The sequence below is a fragment of the Tachyglossus aculeatus genome, chromosome 7 (genome assembly GCF_015852505.1).
Source record: "Tachyglossus aculeatus isolate mTacAcu1 chromosome 7, mTacAcu1.pri, whole genome shotgun sequence".
NCBI classification, from domain to species: domain Eukaryota; kingdom Metazoa; phylum Chordata; class Mammalia; order Monotremata; family Tachyglossidae; genus Tachyglossus; species Tachyglossus aculeatus.
In genome coordinates, this window is record NC_052072.1 from 23669320 (window position 1) to 23676672 (window position 7353).

Sequence of the window (7353 nt, forward strand, 5' to 3'; positions counted from 1 at the left end):
CATGACTTTCTGACTCCCAGGCATGTGCTTTATCTACTCCTCCATGCTCCTTCCGTTATAATCATAATAATAATAGTACCTGATCACTGCCATCCTCCTTTGTAATCTCCATCCCAAACCTTGAACGAGGTTCCTGGCAATGTTGCTGGCCCAACTCCTACCTACTGTCGTCCTCCCCACCCCCAACCATGGCTTACCCACCTCGGGGGGACTGGTTCAGGGAAGGCAGGTGTGGTTACTCCCAAACGGGAATCTGCGCTCACCTTCTCAAATCCCTCTCTCTGGGAAACGCATTAGTCATGAAATCCCCAAAAGGGGAGATTACCCCAGCCCTGAGTTGCCTTTTTAAGAAAGGGATCACCCTCTCCAAAGGAAGAAGGCATTGAGCCCACTGTTGGGTAGGGACCGTCTCTATATGTTGCCAACTTGTACTTCGCAAAAGCTTAGTACAGTGCTCTGCACACAGTAAGCGCTCAATAAATACGATTGAATGAATGAATGAATTCGGAGAAGAGAAGCCTGGTCTAGTGGTTAAAGCCAGGCCCTGGGAATCAGAGGACATGGGTTTAAATCCCAGCCCCGCCATTTGTCTGTTTGTGACCATGGGCAAGTCACTTCACTTCTCTGGGCCTCAGTTCCCTCATCTGTAAAATGGGGATTAAGACTGTGAGCCCCAAGTGAGACATTCGTTCATTCAATCGCATTTATTGAGTGCTTACTGTGTGCAGAGCACTGTACTAAGCGCTTGGGAAGCACAAGTTGGCAACATATAGAGACTGTCCCTACCCAACAGCGGGCTCACAGTCTAGAAGGGGGAGATGGACAACAAAACAAAACGTATTAACAAAATAAAATAAATAGAATGGTAGAGTAAGCAGCTTAGCAAATATGATAAAAAAAGAAAGCCAAGGCCACCCTGAGGGGCAGGGATGCATCCTCTCTTCTGACCTGCATTTTGATGGAGGAGGAAGAGGAGGAGGAGAAAAAGGAAGAGGAGAAAAAGGAAGAGGAGAAAAAGGAAGAGGAGGAAGATGAAAAAGAGGAACTTCTAGGACCTGTGTTGCTTTCTTGCACCATTTCTCTATGGGAAAGAGCCAAAGCACTCTTGAGCCAGGCACCCCATGGCTATGACACACTCTCAATCTCCTCCTCTCCTGGGCCTCAGCAAATATCTCCATGTTCCCCAGACCACAGACATACCCCCTTGCCCTGGTGGGCCTGGAAAGTAAAGAGACTAGGCAATGGGGCTATAGAAAAGCAGACCGCTGCCTTTAGTTCCTCTCCTTTTATGGAAGTTTCCCATAGGCCTTTATCAATCAATCAATCAATCAATCATATTTATTGAGCGCTTACTGTGTGCAGAGCACTGTATAAGCACTTGGGAAGTACAAGTTAGCAACATATAGAGACAGTCCCTACCCAACAGTGGGTTCAGTCTAAAAGGGGGAGACAGAGAACAAAACCAAGCATACCAACAAAATAAATAGAATAGCTATGTACAAGTAAAATAAATCAATCAATAAATAGAGTAATAAATAGGTACAAACATATATACATATATACAGGTGCTGTGGGGAAGGGAAGGAGGTTAGATGGGGGGATGGAGAGGGGGCAAGGGGGAGAGGAAGGAAGGGGCTTTATGTTCAGGGGACTCTTTTTTTCAATGCCATTTGTTAAGCGCTTACTATCTTACTATGTTCTAGGCGCCATATTAATTGCTGCGATAGATATAAGCTAATAAGGCTGGACACAGTCCATGTCCCATATGGGGCTTACAGTCTTAATCCCCATTTTACAGATGAGGTAACTGAGGCACCAAGAATAATAATAATAATTATAACATTTGTTAAGCACTTACTAGGTGCAGGTACTGAAGCGAAGTGACTTGCTCAAGGTCACACAGCAGAGGAGTGACAAAGCTGGGATTAGAACCCTGGACTCTCTGAATGTGCTGATGTAGCCTGGCCCCAGTGTTTTCAGGGACAGTGAGATTGGAGCAGGAGAAAGGGATGGCCTCGAGTGGTGGGGTGGCTGACCCATTATCTGGTTTTATACCAGACAGCCAGTCTGTCCCCTCAATATAGATGTCAGTCAGTAAGTCAGTTGGTTCACAGTGCTCAGTAAAGCACTAACAATACATTTGACACATTCCCTGCCCACAGCGAGCTTACAGTCTAGAGGGGGATATAGACATGAATATAAATAAATAAAATTACAGATGTTTACACAAGCATTGTGGTGTTGGAAGGGGGGGATGAATAAATAGAGCAAGACAGCGCAACGCAGAAGGGAGTGGGAGAAGAGGAACGGAGGGTTTGGGCAGGAAAGGCCCTTTGGAGGAGATGTACCATCAATAAGGCTTTGAAGGAGGGGAGAGTAAATGTCTACCAGATGTGAGGAAGGAAGGCGTTCCAGGCTGAGGCAGGATGTGGGAGAGAGGTCAGCCAAAAGATAGATGAGCTGGAGGTACATGGGGAAGGTTAGCATTAGAGGAGGGAAGTGTGCAGTCTGGGTTGTAGTACGAGACTGAAGTGATTGAGCACTTTAAAGCAAATGATGTGGAGTTTTTGTTTGATGTGGAGGTGGATGGATAACTACTGGGGGCTCTTGAGGAGTGGGGAAATATGTCCTGAACGTTTTTGTAGAAAAATGATCTGGGCAGCAGAGTGAAGTATGTGGAGAGACAGGAGGCAGGGAGGTCAGCAAGGAGGCTGATAGTGTAATCAAGGCAGGGTAGGACAAGCGATTGGATTAATGTGGTAACAGGTGGATTTTAGCGATGTTGTGAAGGTGGAATTGACAGCATTTAGTGATGGATTGAATATGTGGGTTGAATGAGAGAGAGGAGTCAAGGAAAACGCCAAGATTACGGGTTTGTGAGTCAGTGCCTGGCACGTAGTAAGCACTTAACAAATACCAAAATCATCCAGTAGCAAAATGGACACTGGCCTCACTATATTTCCTAAAGCCTCCTTGCCCGGTGACCAAGGAGGCCATTGACAGGCCTTAAAAGGGAAAAGAATGGAGCAGAAGTAGGGAGGCATATGCAGGATACTTGCACCTGCTTCCTCTGAGGCACTGGAGCCTGTGGCGGGCAGACAACGTGTCTACCAACTCGAATACTGTAACAATAATAATAATAATAATGATGATGGCATTTGTTAAGCACTTACTATGTGCAAAGCACTGTTCTAAGCGCTGGGGAGGTTACAAGGTGATCAGGTTGTCCCACGGGGGGGCTCACAGTTTTAATCCCCATTTTACAGATAAGTTACAGAGAAGTTAAGTGACGTGCCCATAGTCACACAGCTGACAGTTGGCAGAGCCGGCATTTCCATGACCTCTGACTCCAAAGCCTGTGCTCTTTCCACTGAGCTCTAACGCTGCTTCTAACTCTTCCAAGTGTTAAATACAGTGTTCTGCACACAGTAAGCGTTCAGTAAACACGATCGATTAATTGGTTTATTGGAAGCAAATCCAGGTAACCCAGTTTGGTGCGATTCTGTGAGTTCGACAGTTGCTAAGACCATCCTGGCCAGCAGGTGGCAGACAAGTGTAAAGAGTCCAAATTAATCTTTTTTTTTTAAATGATCCTTGTTAAACGCTTACTATGTGCTAGGCACTGTACTGAGCGCTGGGGTAGATACAAGCTAGTCTGTGAACACAGTCCACATCCCACATAGGCCTCACAGTTACAACCCCAGGGAACAGAGGCACAGAGAAGCTCAGTGACTCGCCCAAGGTCACACAGCGGACAAGTGATGGGCATATATTCTCCTGGGCATAGAGTGTCCATCCTCCAGCCTCCAAGAGGGGTTGCGCGGAAATCACACTGTGCTAATGGAGAATTACTGTAGTCCTTGAAGATCCTTGAATAAATAGAATAAATTTGTATAAATAAAATAAATAAATAAATAGAGTAACCTTTTAGACTGTGAGCCCACTGTTGGGTAGGGACTGTCTCTATATGTTGCCAACTTGTACTTCCCAAGCGCTTAGTACAGTGCTCTGCACACAGTAAGCGCTCAATAAATACGATTGATTGATCTCCAGAATGTAATAATAATAATGGCATTTATTAAGCGCTTACTATGTGCAAAGCACTGTTCTAAGCGCTGGGGAGGTTACAAGGTGATCAGGTTGTCCCACGGGGGGGCTCACAGTTTTCATCCCCATTTTCCAGATAAGGTAACCAAGGCCCAGAGAAGCAAAGTGACTTGCCCAAAGTCACACACTGGACAAGCAGCAGAGCCGGGATTTGAACCCGTGACCTCTGATTCCAAAGCCCGGGCTCTTTCCACTGAGCAACACTGCCTCCCCTAAGACCGTTAAAGACCATGAGCCCCACGTGGGACAGGAACTGTGTCCAAACTGATGATCTTGAATCTGCTCCAGCGCTAGTACAGTGCCTGGCACATACGTAAGCACTTAACAAATAGCATTTTTAGAAATCAATCAATCAATCAATCAATCAATCGTATTTATTGAGCGCTTACTATGTACAGAGCACTGCACTAAGCGCTTGGGAAGTACAAATTGGCAACATATAGAGACAGTCCCTACCCAACAGTGGGCTCACAGTCTAAAAGGGGGAGACAGAGAACAAAACCAAACATACTAACAAAATAAAATAAATAGCAATCAATCAACCAATCAATCGTATTTATTGAGCGCTTACTATGTGCAGAGCACTGTACTAAGCGCTTGGGAAGTACAAATTGGCAACATATATAGAAAAGCACTCAGTACAGTGTTCTGCACAGTGAAAGCGCTCCAGTATTATCATCCAGCAATTTCAGAACGAACTTGAAACGTATCTCCTAGTACTGTGCTCAGATAATCTGGTCACTCTATTCCTACTGAAAGCACAGCCTTTCCCCAAAGCCTCAAAGGGCAAAAAGGATGAAAGAGTAAACTCAGTGTTCACCAACCTAGAAATAAGGTAAGTACAGTATTTTAAAATAGAAATAAAAATGTAAAAATTCTCCAACATTCATTCATACATATCGATGTGATGGGAAAACAAGCTTTCATGGCTTCCCAAATGCTTTCAATGGCAATACTGCTCTTAGGAAGCTACAAAAAGTGCACACTGTTATCCTCTCAAACTGCACTAAATTCTAAGCCTCACAACTATGTACTCAAGGTTCAAACAGACAAACCCCCAAGTTCTTTCAAAGAAAACACTCTGATCTTGGATGCCCTAGACCAAATATAATCTTCCCCCTCCAAAAAACAATTCCACAAACTTATTTTAAGCTAAATCAATCTGGCTATGGGTGAAAGGAAAATGGGAGGGAAAAAAAGTGCCAATACAACCTAAAATCTGAATGATATACTGCTAAACTTCAGCCCTGCAGAATGGAAAGAAGAAAGCCATAAAACGAGTGAGATTTTTGAATGTACTCCACATGCCCCTCTTAATAGCACGTTCTATCAATCAAGCAGTCAATCGTACTTATTGAGCACTTACCGTATCTAGAGTACTGAATTAAATTTGGGGACTCTTTCCACTGAGCCACGTGTACATAAATGCTGTGGGGCAGGGAGTGGAAATAAATAAAGGGAGCAAGCTGAGGTAACATAGAAGGGGTGGGAGAAGAGGGATGGTCACTCAACCCTGATCTCCAGGAAGCTCACAGTCAACAGAGATGGTTTTATGAGACTAAATGTTCCTCTCTTTCCCTCTGTCTCTCTCAGTGGAAGAAGAGTCCCTGAACAGGAGAGATTGTCCTGGGATGGCTCAGTGACTCCAACTGGAAAGGTATAGGTCGGGTATAAGGAAATGCTTCTGAAAATCAATCAATCGATGGTATTTATTGAGCATCTGCTGCAGGTAGAGCATTATACTAAGGATTTGGGAGAGTACAATACAATAGAGTTGAAATCCATCTATGGTATTTATCGAGTGTTTACTGTATGCAGAGCACTGTACTAAGTGCTCTGACACAAAGACATGATTCCTGCCCTCAAGGAGCTTCAGTCTGGTGGAATCTAGATTGTGGAGTGTGGCACATTGGGAAGGATATCATGTTTTCCTGAAGGTTTTTAAAAACTGGAGGAGCCCTGACCATCTGCTGGGTATGGCTCCCAGCCTCATGTGCGACCAGGCCTCTGGTTCTCTGGGCCTAAGCCAGTGCTCTGACTGGGGCAGTCCAAATGGCCACAAGGAAGGGTCACTCAATCAATCATATTTATTGAATGCTTACTGTGTGCAGAGCACTCTACTAAATTCTTGGGAGAGTAAATTATAACAGTATAACAGACACTTTCCCTGTCCACAAGGAGCTTACGGTCTAGAGATGGCTCCTCCTGGCGCCAGCTATCATTTAGGTGACTTCTGTGGCCAATTAGAAAGCAGCAAGGCCTAATGGAAAGGGCATAGGATGGGCACTTAGAATCAATCAATCAATCAATCGTATTTATTGAGCGCTTACTGTGTGCAGAGCACTGTACTAAGCACTTGGGAAGTACAATTTGGCAACATATAGAGATGGTCCCTACCCAACAAGACTGGGAGTCTAATTCCCACTCTGCCAATTTGCCTGCTGGGTGACTTTGAACAAGTCACTTAACTTCTCTGCCCCTGTTTCCTCATCTGTAAAATGGGAATTTAAAAAAAAACTGTTCTCTCTCCCTCTTAGATTGTGAGCCTTGAATAGAGTGGGGACTGTATCTGATCAATTATCTTGTACTCATATCCAGCATTTCGTATACTGCTTGGTATTAGTAAGTAAGCATTCAACCAATTCCATTGTTATGATATAATAGATTATTAATGTTATATTATTATATTGTCTGTATTATTATTATTTGATAATGTTAGGAAGAGCACACGAGGAAATACTCATCCAGAAAAAAAAAAGCCTGTCTGCTCCAGGGCTCTTATTGTGTGCAGAGCACTGTACTAAGCAATTGGGAGAGTATAATACAACAGAGTTGGTACACACATTTCCTGCCCACAGTAACATTACAGTCTTGATGGGGAAACAGTCATTAATGTAAATAAATAAATCATGGGTCTATACATAAATGCTGTGGGCTGAGGGAGGGTGTGACTAAAGGGTGCAAACCCAACCAAGATCTAATCCTTGGCAAACCAGCTGTTGCCGTGTCATTGACACAGGTGATTTCCAATCAATCAATCAATCAATGGAATATCCTGAGCACTTACTGTGTGTAGAGCACTGTAATAAGTACTTGAAAAAGCACCATACAACAGTGTCGGTAGATACAATCCTTGCCCACTAAGAGCTAAGACATAGACTGTGTCTGACCTGATTATTCATTCATTCAATCATATTTATTGAGTGCTTACTGTGTGCAGAGCAGTGTACTAAGCGCTTGGGAAGT